This window comes from Dicentrarchus labrax, unplaced genomic scaffold (genome assembly GCF_905237075.1).
Source record: "Dicentrarchus labrax unplaced genomic scaffold, dlabrax2021, whole genome shotgun sequence".
NCBI lineage: Eukaryota > Metazoa > Chordata > Actinopteri > Moronidae > Dicentrarchus > Dicentrarchus labrax.
Window position 1 is genome coordinate 10,617,821 of NW_026136708.1, and position 16,252 is coordinate 10,634,072.

At 36.7% G+C, this 16,252-nt stretch overlaps 1 long non-coding RNA gene across 3 annotated transcripts; it reads right to left on the bottom strand.

Moving 5' to 3' along the window:
• Positions 1-625: 625 nt before the first annotated feature.
• Positions 626-13,653, bottom strand: LOC127367908 (uncharacterized). Of its 3 annotated transcripts, XR_007885560.1 has the most exons (14): positions 13,373-13,653; positions 13,206-13,272; positions 12,339-12,425; positions 12,183-12,229; positions 10,883-10,957; positions 9,747-10,646; positions 8,872-8,953; positions 5,585-7,021; positions 5,094-5,173; positions 4,381-4,428; positions 4,231-4,259; positions 4,007-4,099; positions 3,007-3,087; positions 626-2,280 (listed from the first exon to the last, which is right to left on the bottom strand). It is a non-coding gene; the product is annotated as an uncharacterized LOC127367908 (long non-coding RNA). The 3 variants fall into 3 exon arrangements; XR_007885558.1 differs by having other exon boundaries at positions 13,206-13,652; XR_007885559.1 differs by lacking the exon at positions 5,585-7,021 and having other exon boundaries at positions 13,206-13,633.
• Between the last annotated feature and the right edge of the window lie 2,599 nt (positions 13,654-16,252).

Below are 16,252 nucleotides of genomic sequence, written 5' to 3' on the forward strand. Positions count from 1 at the left end.
CTCATCTGCTCAGAACCCTGCCTGCCTCCTCATCGGCATCTAATTTCCTGAAATATTTAACAATTATTTTATTCCAACATGAAATAAAGCATCATTCAACATTCATCATCAGGTCCTCAGTGGCCTTTTAATTATCCCTAACGTCACAACAAAAACCCACAGTGAGGCATTGTTTTATCCCTATGGTCCATGCCAGTGGATCAGCCTTCCTCATTAAAGTAAAGATATTTTTAAAAGCAAACTTAAGACCCACCTTTTTAGTCAGGCTTTTAATTGATTGTATTTATTTGTTTGTCTATGTGTGTATTTAAAAAAGTCTGTTTATTGGTCCTTTTTTTAAACCTTTATTACATTTATTTAAGCTATTTATACATTTGATGTTTGAAGCTTTATGACTCTGTATAGCCCTTTTCTTATTTTGCGTTTTCATCTTTTCCTGATCCTGCCTCTGGTGGTTTCCGCAAAAATGAGATAGCGTTTCCTCAGTTCATGTTTTCATTGAGGTCTGTTATTGAGAGAGGTGTTGGACTCGAGTCACTTACTCCACAGACTCAAGTTGCAAATTTGAGTACTCGACACTTGCTTGACTAACATTGATAAAAGACTGACATCGACTCAAGACAAATGACTTGAAGGGACTTGACATTTTTTGATTTATTCTCAATTCAATTCAGTTTTATTTGTATAACGCCAATTCATAACAAAAGTTAACCACAGTTCCCACCATGACCAAGCACTTGGCGATAGCAGCAAGGAAAAACTTCCTTTTTGGGGCAGAAATCTCGGACAGACCCCGGCTCTAGGTGGGTGGCTGTCTGCCTCGACCAGTTGGAGAGCGTAGAGAGGTAAAGACAAAGAGACAGAAACAAAGGTGCACAGCAACAACTATACTAATAGAAGATGATGACGAAAACAGCCACAACAATGGGGGACAATGAACAATAATAATAGTAATAATAGTAACTATAATAATAATATGAGAAATATTAGCAGCAGGTACCACCAGAACCCATGAGAATCCATGAGATTATGTTGTTGATAATTACTGTGAAGGGAATATATGAATGTATGATCAATTGCATTAGAACAAAAAAGGGTAATCAAATGTTATTTTTATGATGAGTGTTACTTACGGGCTTTAAGTAACACTCATCATAAAAATAACATTTGATTACCCTTTTTTGTTCTAATGCAATAGCTGCACAGTGTTGCAGTACTGCCACCTCACAGCTGCTCACTAATGGAGCTGATGCAGAGATGTGGTTTGTAAATGTTAGTTGGTTAAGATTAAACCTAACTGCAGTTCATGGGTAAAATTAAAGGCACAGAGGTGGCTTCTTAATTTGTTCCACTTTAATCAGTGCCACAACATTCAGAGAACAGAACAGACATGACATGATTGTTTTAACTTTTTCAAAAGATCATGTCTTACAATACAGGAAATGTGAGTAATTAAACAATTCAACTTGACAATGTGACAGAGTGGAAGATGACATTTGTTAGAAGCAGGGTTCAAGTTACATTCTGAGCTTGGTGGGGGGTCCTTTTTGGTGTCATATGTAAGTAGGTGTTATTATTTAAGGCACTGCTGGCGGCAGGGGCAAAGTACCCTATCCTATGTATGTAAACGGACTTGACATTATAAATACATAATTATCATAAGAGGCAAACCCATCTACAGTACTTCAGTCCCCACTTTTGCTTGTTACACTTAGCCACATCTCTGTTAGCCACATCTTAAATCTAACTGCATTGTTTACATGCAAATCAGCATAAGCGCCACAATACAGCCTAGGGGGTGGTAGTTATGCTCCTGAAGCAGTTTGGCAAGTTCAACAGCACATTACCTCCTCTCAATGTGTGGAAATCCCTAAAAATGCTTTCTGATATAATCAAGAAATATTGTTGAAATGTTACATTCCCATATTCTCTGTTACAGTAAATTATAACAGGTTCATAGTTTTTTGTTTTGTTTGTTTCAGCCACACTAGCATCTCAGGACATCTTTGGTCCAAATCAGCAACCATTCAATAGATTGTCATGACATTTTACACAGACATGGTTGTCACAATGAATTGGTGATGTTCTGACTTTACCTCTAGTGTCATCGTGGAGTTGACATTTGAGGTTTTGTGTGAAATGTCTTAACAGCTATTGGTTTATGCTGCAGTCCCATATGTGATGGTAGAGATGGAAAAAATGTTCAGCGTCACAGAGCTGCTAATGTTGCTGTAGATGCTGAAGTCTTCAGTAAGTTTTCATTGCCTCTCTTCTTCAAGACTGCAAGAAATACCAGAAAAGTTTTGAGTTACAAAATCTTATAATAATCTTATATGCAGTCATATGTAGCCTCATGAAAAGGTACCACTACACCACTGCTGCAATTAATCTGTAACTCAGTCCACTGCTGTCTGACAAGTCCTACAGTATGTAACTTAGTTTTCCTATGCCTATGTAAGTATGTACAAGGTGTGCTTGTTCTACATTTAAATATTGTTTAGTAAGACAAATAATGCATGAAAAACAAAAAAAAATTTAAGTGCACAAAGGAAAGCCAAATTAACACCTGAAAGGACTATAACATTTCTATATTTCTGTCAACTTTCACTATACTCCACTTGATTTCTTAAATAATTTCTATTAAGCATTTTCTTTTGCTTGGTAGCCTAACTCAGATGTTAACATTACTGGCTGAGAGCCCTTAAAGCAGCGGTTAAGTTTTGATTTCCACTCTCAAACCCAGGCCTGTCAGAGGGTCATAACTACATGAGTATAATTCCACTTGACTATGGGACAAAGTTCATGATGGAAGCAGGTTGTTAGTGTTGTTGAGATGATATTGGTTGGCAGTGTCAAAAAATCTGAGGCACTAATACCATACGTCATTACAGTCATTGTGAGTGGCATGAGTGTGAGTGATCAAAAGTAAGTTGCATGAGAAACTGGGAAAAATGCCCCTAATGTATCATTAGCCATTGATGTGCCATGGCACAGAAAATAACTTACCTTTGGTTTTCTTACAGCTGTTAGTCTACCTCCATGGGCACTTCATCAGCATCAGTGGAGGATCCAGGTGGTGCCACATTGCTGCAAGGGAAAAATCTGCCTTTAGTAAGCCATTCATAAACTAAACCTGTTAGTATGATGATGATCCATTAATAGTGAATAATGTCTATCCCCAGTGGAAAGTGGGCCATTGAGTATGCTAATGTCCATACATATACATTTTAGTGCACACTTGAAACACCTGCACCAGTTCCATTAGCTGATGAAGGCAACAAGGATCCATTAAAGGTGGGGTAAGCAATTCTAGAAAATGCTATTCTAATCCAAGACATGCTTTTTTATTATCTTAAGCGTTTATTTTTAATATGAAAGATGAAGATAGGCAGAAAACGGGGGAGAGAGAGAGAGGGGAGGGGCGACATGCAGCAAAGGGCTGCAGGCTGGAATTGAACCCCAGCCCGCTGTGGTAAAGACTCCTCTGACAAGGGGTGCACACTCTACCAGGATAGCTACTGTGTGTAGCCACACAGCAGCAACTTTAGCAACAGTAAGCAAATCCACAACATAGCTAATGGTAGTTACATTACTTGCTGTGTCACAAGTTCAAACTATATATATAGATATATATATATGTACTATTTGTCATTATATTGAATTTCTCCAGAATCACTTACCCCATCTTTAACTCTAATTTAAAACCATTATCAAGTTGCAACCACCTGACACCTTATATATAACTTGACCAATCATTGTGCTAGGCCTTTCATTAACAACATTACAACTAAGTAACATTAGTCTATAACTCACTGTTACTGCTTCCTACTTTGGCCAGAGCACTATTCTTTTAGAAAAAAAAACAATGACACCTTTTCTTATTAAATAAAGTAATAATAAAATAAAAACATGCATGCATAGATGGAATCAATATTTGTTAAAAAAAAAAAAAAGGTCTAAAAAATAAAATGTACATTTATTTAGAAGAGATTCAATCTCATTTTACCTGTTCATTAAATGACTTCCAGTCTCTGGAGGATCACAGTCCATGGCAGTCTCCTCATCCTCACAATTAGGGGATTGGATAGGTGCTACATAACTATAGTACACAGAGAGACAAGTAGCCTAAATCAAATATGTTAGTGGCATCAACAGGTGACCAGACAAACAGTAATTCAGGAAAGCATTAAAGTTGACAGTATAGTGGATATGTATGTAAATTACAGTTACCTGTGAGGTCCAGAACCAAAAGCAGCCCCCTAAAAATGCATACATTAAACTACATCAAGATTTATCAAACTACATCAATATGTATGTATTGTACTGGAAGATATTTTAATTTTACTTTTAATGTGCACAACAAAATGGTTGAAACCTTACTTGTTCAGGGGGAACGGTAATCACCACAACATTCCTACAATATTGAATCTGCAACACAATCAAAAATAAATGCATTGTAACTATCTTGACGGACATTTCTTAATGTTACAATGACTAGTCTAACATTCGTTACAACGTTGCTACAACCGCAACTCTGATTCAGACCAGTTTTGCAATGCGGCACACATGAAAATTCCTACTGTAACTATTTAAGCAGCTTGGACTTGGACATAATTATAAGTCTTGTAAGTAATATGTAGTGCTGAAAGTAACTTACAACCACGCTTGGCTTTATATTGTGACCGGCCGCCATTTTAAATTTGGGTACACACAAAATAGGCGACTCACGTTATGCGTATCATGTCATGTGACAGAGATGATACGCTTCTATTATACAAAAGGTATCTAAGTCTCCTGTCAAGATTGAACTTGAATGTATAGGTGTTCACTTAACAGAAATGTGAAAACGTTTTAGTTTTAGTCTTTATTAATTTTATCTTGTGAACCACAAAATAATTCAGCCTTATCGTTTGGAGTTAAGTCTATTTGGACTTTTGAAGACTACTGAAGTTTTCTAACAGTTTGTTCACAAGCTGTCTGACAGGGAGTTAGCCCCCCTGGGATCTAATTAACCCCAAACATACATAACATCACCATGTAGGACAACATATTAAATATTTCTTTGTCTGTAAATGAATTTTGGCAAAACATACCTTTTCATGAGATCCTTGTAAAAAACATTAATCGGACTTTCCCTCTGTTCGTGTTGGTCTGCTTAAGTCCACTGTCTCAACTGAGAGATGTTAAAGATCAGTTATTTCTATACATCTGATTCATCCAGTCTAATCTTATTCACACCCAAAGACGGGAATGAGTAGTCCTACTTCTGCATTTTATGCACTTAAAAAATTCAAGGAACTTAAACTACTGCATTTGATCAAAGTTAGAAAAAGATTTTCTTCATGAAACAAAATCGATATGTTAACTGTTAGTAGGAGATTTAAATTGAAGGCTCACAGCCAAGTATGTATGTAAACATACAATTAATCTGCTTTCAATATACTTGCGCAGAAATAAACATACAACTAAGAACAAGTAAGACGAATCGGAACAAAGTTAAGCATAATTAGCTAACTATCATACACATACAAGTAGTTGAAACAATCTATAAATATATATATATACAGGGATGCAAACAACTCACTTTTCAGCGAATGTCACCTCTTTTTCATGTCAATTTGGGTGACTTCTGTGAATCATCCAAAATATTAACTTAATTTGACTCTCCCTCCATTCATGTTGGTCTGCTGTCTGGAAATTATAGATAAATAATGTCTATACTTTTTGGTTGAAATTCTTTTTTCTGGTTCATCCCATCTAAACTTGTTCACACCCAAAGGGATGAATGAAGAAATGTCTGTGGGACAAATACTTCTGCATTTTACCACACAAAAAAACAGCCTTGCATAATAAATTCAGGAAACTTAAAGTAGTCCACTTGTTCAAGTTTAGAAAAACATTTCCTTCCTGAAAAAAATCCAATATGCTAACTGTGAGAGATGGGATTTGAATTGAAGGCTCATGTTTTGAAGTCACACTTATTTTGTCTGAGTTTTAACAAGGTACAACCTTGTTAAAAATGCTTTGTGTCTTCACTTTAACCTTTCAAAACTACGTTAATACAATTCAAATCTTTCTTAATGTAGTTCAGATTGAGCAAAGATTTAATATTGAGTTTTACCAGTAAAGTAAAGTATCTTTACATGGAGTTCCTTTGGTGCCAGCAGACCAAAAACCATTATGAGGTAACTCCCAAATACTACTTCAGTGAGAGAAAGTTCAACTATATCTTATACACTCGAGGAACTTTAGCTTTTCAAACTCAAACTAGATTGAAAAAGTTCCATCCAGACTATGTTGTGGAAAAATACCAGGGAGTGGGAGCAGGAGGGTGTTTTAAGGAGGACATTTTTTGACACTGCAGTCATTGAACTGCCTGTAACCACTATCTAACACTGCAGTTATGTTAATTTTCTAATCCTGTAAACACAGAACTTAATTTTATAATCGTCTCATATTGATCTGAGTATATTAAATAGAATTTCCTATTTATTTAAGCACATAGCACAGGCCTTTGTCACATGGTTTTTTGACAATGACAACACAGACCCAAAGCACCCCTTTCAATTCTTTTCTAAAGCTGAGTTTGACATGATTTCTGCAATAAATGAAATAAGCCATTAATACTGCTGTCAATGCACATTACAGTCAGTATATGTAACTGCTAACAGAATATCAAGAAATAATTCCCTTGAATACAAATAAATGTATTTCAGTATGAATGAATTGTGAGTTCAGTTACAATGAAAGTATAAAAAGAACAAATGTGTCCTTTAATCTAGCAAGAAAGGCAAAGGAACAGCAAAGAAAAGAGAGGCGTCCATATAAGTGGAGGTACTACATGGGTTAGCTAAACATGTGAGCTAACTTCCTAGCTTGCTTAATTAATGCAGTCAGAGAATGTCTAATAAGGAGAGAAGTTCCACTCTCTGTATACTTCCGGCTTCTGAACTGTTGCAGTTCCACTCTGGCTCCATATGAGGGCGCTCACAGGATGAGTGCAGAATGAATGGCATCAATTCTGTAACATTAAGAAAATTAATCATGATGCACTTTCCTCAGGTATCAGCTGTCTCCTGAACACTCACAATTCATCCACCCCAATGACTTGGCTTCCCACTACAACAATGGCCTCAACACCATTCTTAATTCTCTCGCTCCTATGAAAACCAGGTCTGTCTCCTTCTCCACCTCTGCCCCTTGGTTCACTTCCACTTCTTCACTTCCCACCCGGGCCCCAGGCCTCTGTCCTGGGGCCCCTTCTCTTCATCATCTACCTCCTTCCCCTTGGCAATATCTTCTGCAAATACAACATCCATTTTCACTGCTACGCGGATGACACTCAGCTCTACCTCTCCAGCAAACCCAATTCCACTCTCCCACCTTCCTCCCTTACTGACTGCTTCACCGAGCTCAAATCCTGGTTCTCCTCCAACTTCCTCAAACTAAACAGTGATAAAACAGAATTCCTTCTCATTGGCACTAAATCAACCCTCTCAAAAGCTCACCATCGACCACTCCTCTGTCTCCCCCTCCCCCCAGGTTAAGAGTCTGGGTGTCATCCTTGACGACACATTATCTTTCCAATCCCATATCAATAACATCACCCGGTCTGCATATTTCCACCTACGCAATATTAATCGGCTCCGCCCCTCCCTTTCTCCCCACTCCACTGCCATTCTTGTACACAGCCTTGTCACCTCCCGCATCAACTACTGCAACTCCCTTCTCTTCGGCCTACCTCACAAAAAACCTCCATAAACTTCAACTGGTTCAGAACTCTGCAGCTCGAATCATCACCAGAACCCCCTCCATCCACCACATCACCCCTGTTCTGCAGCAACTCCACTGGCTCCCGGTCAAACTCCGCATAAACTTCAAAATCCTCCTGTTTACGTTCAAGGCCATCCACAACCTTTCCCCTCCTTATCTGTCCGAACTACTCCACATCGCCACCCCTTCCCGTTCCCTCAGATCTGCCTCCTCTGTCCACCTCTCTGTCCCTCCCGCCCGCCTCGTCACCATGGGGAGCAGGGCTTTCAACTCTGGAACTTACTCCCACCGGACCTCAGGAACCTGGACTCTCTCACACTCTTCAAATCAAGACTAAAATTATTTATATATTATTGTTATTTATTATTATATCAGTGTGTCAGATCAGAGATTAAGGAACTAACTGTGATGTTAATGAGTGCAACTAAGCTGTGCTGTTGCATCTAGAATCACTGCCATTCAAATCAGCACCAAGGAAATCTGACTGGCATCAGTGCAGACAGGAGAGAAGATCCCTAGAACAGACAGGGTCCCTGCCCCATTACTGCTACCCCCAGTAGCCTCTTCTTTCTCCTGTTAGGCATGGACCTACTGCCTTGTACAGTAGACCCCACCCACACCCAGAAGCAGGCTCCTAGGGATAGCAGCACTAAAGAACTGCGTTGTATTCTGAATAACTGTCCTGGAGCCCACACACAATAAGTCTCGACTTAATCGTCTCCAAAGGTTTTAACATTTCTTTCTTTCTTTCTTTCTGATCATCACTGTGTTTTCTAGTCAGGGGGCTGACACTAACTTTACACTAAATTGAATGGAACTTTAATTAGTTATCATTGGCAAAACCTGTGTTTACCCGACTATTTCATGTCAAAATGGCTACTGTGAAAAAGGTCTATCCTCTACCAATGTAGTCTGGTGAGAATATAGGAATAAATAAAGTCTATTTGGACTTCTGTTATTTAAGTTTTCTAACAGTTTGTTCACAAGAGGTTTAACTCACTGGTGTATAATTAACCCCAAGCAGACATCACCATGTAGGACAACATTATATAGCTATATTTCTTTGTTTGTAAATAAATTTTGGCAAAAACAACATACCTCTTTTCCTGAGATTCTTGTGCAAAAGGTTTAAGAGACTTTCCCTCCATTCATGTTGGTCTGCCTTGATCCACTATCTCAACTGAGAAAGATTACAGATAAGTATCATCTTCACTTTGTGGTTAGAATTCTATGTTCTGATTCATACCGAATAAACTTGTTCACACCCAGTGAATAAATAAATGTCTCTGATGGAAACATGGACATATACATGTCAAAATGCAAATACTTCTGCTTTCCCCAATTAGAATTCTAAAAATCAGCAATTTGATCTGTTTCAGTTCTCAACCCAACTGCAGAAAACACTTAGGCAACTAAATCAGAGTTCATGGGTGGGGTATTTACTGACATATTTTATGTCATAGAACAAAATTAATGAATGAATTGATGCATTTAATAATTAATAAATAGTTGAAAAAAAATTGTATATCCAGTTATTTATATACATACAGTATATATATACAGATATACACCAAGAAAATATTCTGCTGTGCAATTTTTAAAGTCCACATGAAATAGAAGTGTGCTATTTGCTGTCTATTAATACCTAATATAGAACACCTACTCAGTAGTTCAAGTGAAACTGTCTGTTCACTGTTCTAAATGAATTGAATGAAAACTAAATCTAGCTATATATCTCATAACAATGAGTGTAGTCCTTCAGTGGCTCATCCTCTGAACACCACAGGATGGCGACACAAGCACCTACACAGCCCCTCTGAACTTACTTTGTTTAAATAATCCTCTCACATCCCGTCCACTTGCTACTTTAGGCTGTGGCTGTCAGTACATGTCCTGTTGTCTGTGAAAATCTTGATATTGATTTGGGGACAACAACTAGGTAGTTTTGTTGGTTAATAGTGTCTTATATTTACCATTTATCAGCCATACGCAGTGTAATTGGCTTTCACTCTTGTTCTGTTAGCTCTCTGGCTCGTAGCTGATCCAAAGGGTTCTATGAGCGGAGGGAACAAGAAATATCTCCAGTAGTGAACAATGTTTCCATTGCATTAGAACCTTATGGAATGGTAATGATTGTTCCAAATATTAGTCCAACCAACAAGTGCTACCAAAGAGTTATGGCTTGTAAAAAAAATGTATGATTTTGATGTCCTTTGAGGTGTCCATAATCAGGAATTAATGGACTCTGCAGAGGCAACTGTCCCCGCACACTAATTCCTGATAATGGACACTACGCCGTTCGTTATCCCTTAATCCATAGGAATGTGTAAGTAATCAGTTGTGAATGTCTTACTGTGTGGATTTTGAGTGGTTTGCCCTCCATAAAATAAAGGCTCTTGATGAGATTACAAGCAACATTTATTTACATTAGTATCTTGACATAGAGTTTCATTGTTTTAACAGATTAACCTATTTTAATCTCAGAGAGCTTTGTATGCCCCAGTGCCTTTAAAGGTAATACTTTACATTGTTTGTCACAATAAATTGGCTGTAATTGGCCTTTAACCCCTTACACAATTTAAAAAGTCAGGTTTCATGAAGCAGGTCTGAGTTACCTGAATAACTCTACTGGGATCAACTCAATAAGCAAAGTTATCCAGATCACATAGTAAACCAGCTCCTCACCATTAATTGTAGCAATTACAATATCCCAATAATAAAAAAGAAAGAAAAAAATGTAGTGAAACAAAATATAATATATCAGAAATTCATTAAATACACAAGTTGCATGTATGCCTGGTGGCTGTAGCCTTCTCCACTCATTCTCTTCCTCCTCCTCCTCCTCCTCTTCCTCTTCCTCTTCCTCTTGAAGACTGTGGAAAATACAACATAGAAGTTTAGAATTAGCCTACTTTCCACCACATGTCCACGACCCCTTTTGGACTGACAAATTGTCAAATACTTTACTTAACTGTGTACTGTGTATTAAGAAAAAGCATAGCAGAAATGGAATTGACTCAAAGCAGTAAAATGCAAGACAATGAATGACTAGCCCCCAGGAAAAGCCTATATCTGATTGTAGACTGAAAGAAGACCTCTTCTTTTTTACCTGTATAGTGAATTAATGTCAGCCTCTGGAGGATCCCTGTCCATGGCATGGGCGACTTGGAAGGGTCTTACAGAACTGTACAGTGCAACAATTGCACAGAGATAGTTACATAAGATAGGTTCAGTTTAGTATAAACATATATTGATTAGAATATTACTATTAAAAATCCATATTGCATGTACAAGTGTGTATTTAGTCTATCTAATCTATTTTAGCTTTTTTTAAACCCTCAAATACTTTTACTTTGTTTTAATCCATTTAAATTACATTTACTGTAAAACTTAAAGACAAAGCAGGGTCCCAATTAGATGCAGGTCCTATTTACAAGCCAGGAGTGGGTATTCGTTTTGACAAATAAAATAAGGTCTCAATTAAATGCCTGGGGCCAGATGTATAAGTGAAATGTACACACAAAAACCATGTGTAAGCCTTTTCCCACACATAATTTTTTTTTTTTTTTAAAGAATGTGTGATTAAAATGTGCCAGTTGGTTTATAGGTACATGAGTTAGTGGTAGGGGTGCTATAAATCGCCACAGACGTGTCTAATGGTTGCATGTAATGACAGCTGTCCCTATATTCTTAGAGAACCTCGCCAAATGCGTTGCGATCGCTTTTTTTTCTCAGTGTTCCTTTCATCGGTCCTTTCATTGACAAATGAGTGATGGACCGGGCACAAGTATCAGTATGCAAATGGTTGGTTTAAGGGAGTTTCTACTTCCATTTATAATTGTGGGATTGGAAATTAAGCTCATTTCGACCATGATTGAGATTTATAAACAGAATCAGGCATACATGCAGCTTTATAAATCGGACGAAAAGAATACATATGCATATTTCTACCTTTGTCTTTACACACAGTCATAAAGCTACAGAGTTTTATGCATCTGGCCCCAGGTGTCACACCTTTTTATATCAGTTAGATTCTCCACAATTAATTGTTCAATTCATTTTACGGAAACCATAAACACCAAAGTAGCAAATGTTTAAAATAATGATTCGTAATGCATAGTTTTCAAATTTTGATACAAGGAATATTAATACTGGTTTAAATAAACAATCTGATTGTATATCCCATCTTTACTGATTAAGAATTTTGTGCAAAAGGAATTAAGCACATCCTATATATACACCTGTTTCAAATGGCTGAGTTCAGTGATTGAAGCAAATAAAAAAACATTTAATTGAAGTTTTACGGTATGCGTTTCTTTTATATGTGGTCTTAATGCCTTTAAGTCTGAAGGCATTTTAACTTGCCTTGTTGAAAGTTGCAATACAAATATAAATTTGCTTTTCTTTACCTGTAAGGGCCTTGTCCATCATCAGAAGCAGCCAGCCTGATGCCATCCTGGCCATGAAGGAAATAACAAAACAAAACAAATAACACACATTACACAAGACCAATTATTTAAATAGCTTTTGACTGTGCACTTAAAACTAAATGGTATAAACCTTACTTCTTGAGAAGAAATGGGGAATGTTTTATCGTCATAGACAATTATACCAGGAAGTCCATCAGGATTGTCCACACACTCGATAGAAAACTGCAATATCATCAAAAATGTATTATGAAAATGAAATGTATCACATAATGCCCATATTATGATACCAATTTGTACCACGTTAACAGCATTTTGCATAAATTAATGTTGAATTTGTCAACATGCTAGCAATGATAGTGTTTCGATCAAATGAACAGACTTGACTCTGATCAGGACGGGTCAAAATTAATACACATCCAAATACAAACAGTAGCTTCCTAAATTGTTGTACTTCCACATACTTTACAAAGTTCTCGTACGGGTACGTTCATTTTAGTTTAAAATGTTTAAACTTACACGGTTGAAGGACGCCATTGTTTCTTCCTTCTTTCACTCAAACGTATGACGCATTGCACCAACGTGGTTTCGTCAGACCACGTTAATTTTACGTACCGTATGCAATATTACATTAATTCATATTTAGCAATGTTGAACATTTAAAAGTGCTGTTTAATTAAATTACACTTTTCTTGGCTTAGGTTTTTTTTATTTGGTATTTATTAGAGAAGGAATAATCGATCTATATGTATTTCTCTTACAATGGCAAATATTAACACCGTTAGCAATTAACACATTAACACCTAAAATAATACTGTGAAATATTGCCTATTAAGTACCTTTCTCCTTCCATTAAAAATACCTTAACCACTAACTTTAAAGGACATTTCCGCCCAGATATCCCCTATATGCTGATGACATATGATTTAACATGTGTTCCCAAATTAACTACATAAAATTGTTTTTCATCACCCCCTAAAAACCTAAAATGAAAAACATACATACCTTTTCTTAAATACAGAACATAGGTTTTCCTCTGTTCAGGTTGGTACATGTTGATCCACCCTCTTAGCTGAGAGAAAAAAACAGAAGATTAACATCCATCCTCATTAGCTGGATTAGAGACGTCTATGTCTATTTGACGTCTATTAGAGATATCTTCTGAATTATACCATCTAAGATCATTTCACTGCCCAACAAGAGGCCAGCTCCTTTCCTATGGTGAAAAACAGAAATGAAGTCTGGCTTCTGTATTTTCCCTTTTTGCATGCCACAGATGAGCAAGTTTCTCTGTTTCAGTTCTCAACGGAAACTTTGCGATGCAACCCACAAACCAACCCCTTTTGTGAGGAGATGTGACTTTTTAGATGTGCTTTTCACACCTAACGTTCCACCATCACCTTTTACATGTAATAGCAAATTCATGCTTCTGCCTTTGCTGCTTACACCGATCAGCCATAACATTATGAGCACTGATAGGTGAAATGAATAACAGTGATCATCTCGTTACCATGGCACCTGTCAGTGGGTGGGATACATTAGGCCAGCAAATGAACATTTTGTCCTCAAAGTTGATGTCTTAGAAGCAGGAAAAAGGGACAGAGTAAGGATTTAAGGACTTTTGACAAGGGCCAAATTGTGATGGCAAGAATACTGGGTCAGATTATCATTTTCCTTGATGATTTTTGGATAAATACATTTAGAATAGCATAGTATAGTATGTCCTAACATACATCCCTCACAAGCAGGCACACACAAACTTGTTCACTGTAACTTTGTTACTGGAAGTAAATCTGAACTTATTTCCAAAACACACAATTTTGCTATTTAAAAAGCATCTAATTCAAATTAAAAACATATTTTGTGACTGTGTATACATTTACCATACTGTGCATCAGTAATACAACCAGACTGAAGTGCAGAAGGCATGTACAGTATTGTCAGTGCATGGGTGGTAGCTAAGGTTATGCTCTGTTATAGATTCAATTAGAGCTCTTGCACAAACACACCCAATGATGAACCCCTTACAGGATGTTTGAATGACATTAAAAGTCTTAGATTTAAAAATGTTAAAATCCATACCAATATGCCTAACTTACTCAACTCACAAGACACTTAAAGTATGTGTTGAAAAGACATATTCTCTTGCACAGTAAAACCAAAGATACAAGAAACAATATAATGTTTAAAATAAATCACATTACTTTATCACTTATTTGTACTACAGGACACTAGTGCCACTAATAAAACATTGATGTACATGAAAGGATTGACAAGAAAAGTATCAATAAGACAATTTTTTGCCCTTTCAGCATTTCATGGGCTCTCTATGGCCCCTTATTAAAAAATAAAAGCATCTTGGTCATATTATTTTAAACCTTTCTGCAAGATTTATCCAGTAATTACATTTTAATACCTTCATATTTCCTGTTAAATATTACATTTAACACCTCACTCTCTTACAAAATACAGCTCATACAGCTTTTCTTTGTATTTCAAGGTAACAGGATATAAAACAGCATAGGATCATCAGCAGAACAAGTTTGCAGCCTGCAAGTTTGTTACCCACATCCTGTGAGGATATTTCTTGCTGAGCTGTGTTAAATATTATTATGTATGATATTATGTATGTTATACAACATACAAAGACATAAACATTCACCCAAAATGACACTTCACACTTCCTATCTTCATCACTTCCAAATCCTACAAATACGAGGTAAAATATATGCACAACTAATGCACATCACACACACATATCTACACACACAGACATTTTCTTCTTCACCATTTTTAGCCTGCTGTCCTGAAATGGGTGGATAACTTCGTCTGGAATAACTTTAAGACCTGTGAAGGCTTTAAAAATGAGAGAACTAACTAGAATTTGGTCCAAATAGTCAGTTAGAATAAGGTTTGTAAGTAACATTTGTTGGCTCAATTACATATGATTCTTTCCAGGGCACAGTACTTTACCGTAAGTAACTCCTCTGATGTCTTCCTTTCACTGAACCCTCTGGTGGACAGAATATGTGACATATGACTAAATCCAAGACAAGAAGTGAATTATTTGTAAGGGACACTATGTACAGCACTAAACATAACATAAATGCTACTATTTAATGTATAGTACATTAGTAGTATAGTAATGTATAGTAGTAATAGTATAGTATGTACCAGAGTTAATGGTGCAGCACGTACATGTGTTTTACAGTTTTAGTTCTTTGAATGACCTTGCCTCACTCATGTACTTCTATTTTCCAGCAGATGTCAGTATTGCCTATCAAGAGAATACTTTCATGTTGTTTTATGACTGCATTTAATCTATTTTACAAAATAAAACATTTTTTTACAAAGCAATCATGTCCATTATAGAAGGTTTTCTTGATGTCTTGACTTTTTCTGAAATTCTGTTGTTCATAGGCGTCCCAAAGGTCAGAGTGAGCAGTTCTTTGCTCTTCACCACAATTGTGGTGAAGAACACCCTAACCCCATATGTGCAAACTCAGCATATGGTGGCTGGATTTTTTTTCCTTTTAAAAAATATACTTGCATAATAAAGTAATGGCAATCTGTTCACTATCCAAAAGCCCATTGAAACTGCAGTACTAACATCTCTGTGTTCCAATATTGCGTTATCATGTTTAAACAACTGTTGCTGCAGCTTCTCCCTGTATTTAATTTTGATCTGGTTCCATAAAGGTACTTAAACTATAAGACAGACAGCACTAATCAGAGATTACACTAAACAGTGAGGTTAAAACATCTCAGATAATCTTTGCTATGTATATCTGTTGCATTAGTGGAACTGTTTTGCAACATTTTTGAGATACATCTTGACAGACAAATAAAGAAAGGAAGACAAACATACACAGATACACTCAACTCTTTCTTTCTTACCTGCAAATAAGAAATAAGAACACTACATGTTGCTGATGCATACTAATGTTGTATGATACATACTCTGCAATGGAGCCCACGGCCATGCTGTATTTAGTTTCATCAAACATACATTTCACATTATATGGGATTTTCCAAAGTTTTAAAATATTTAA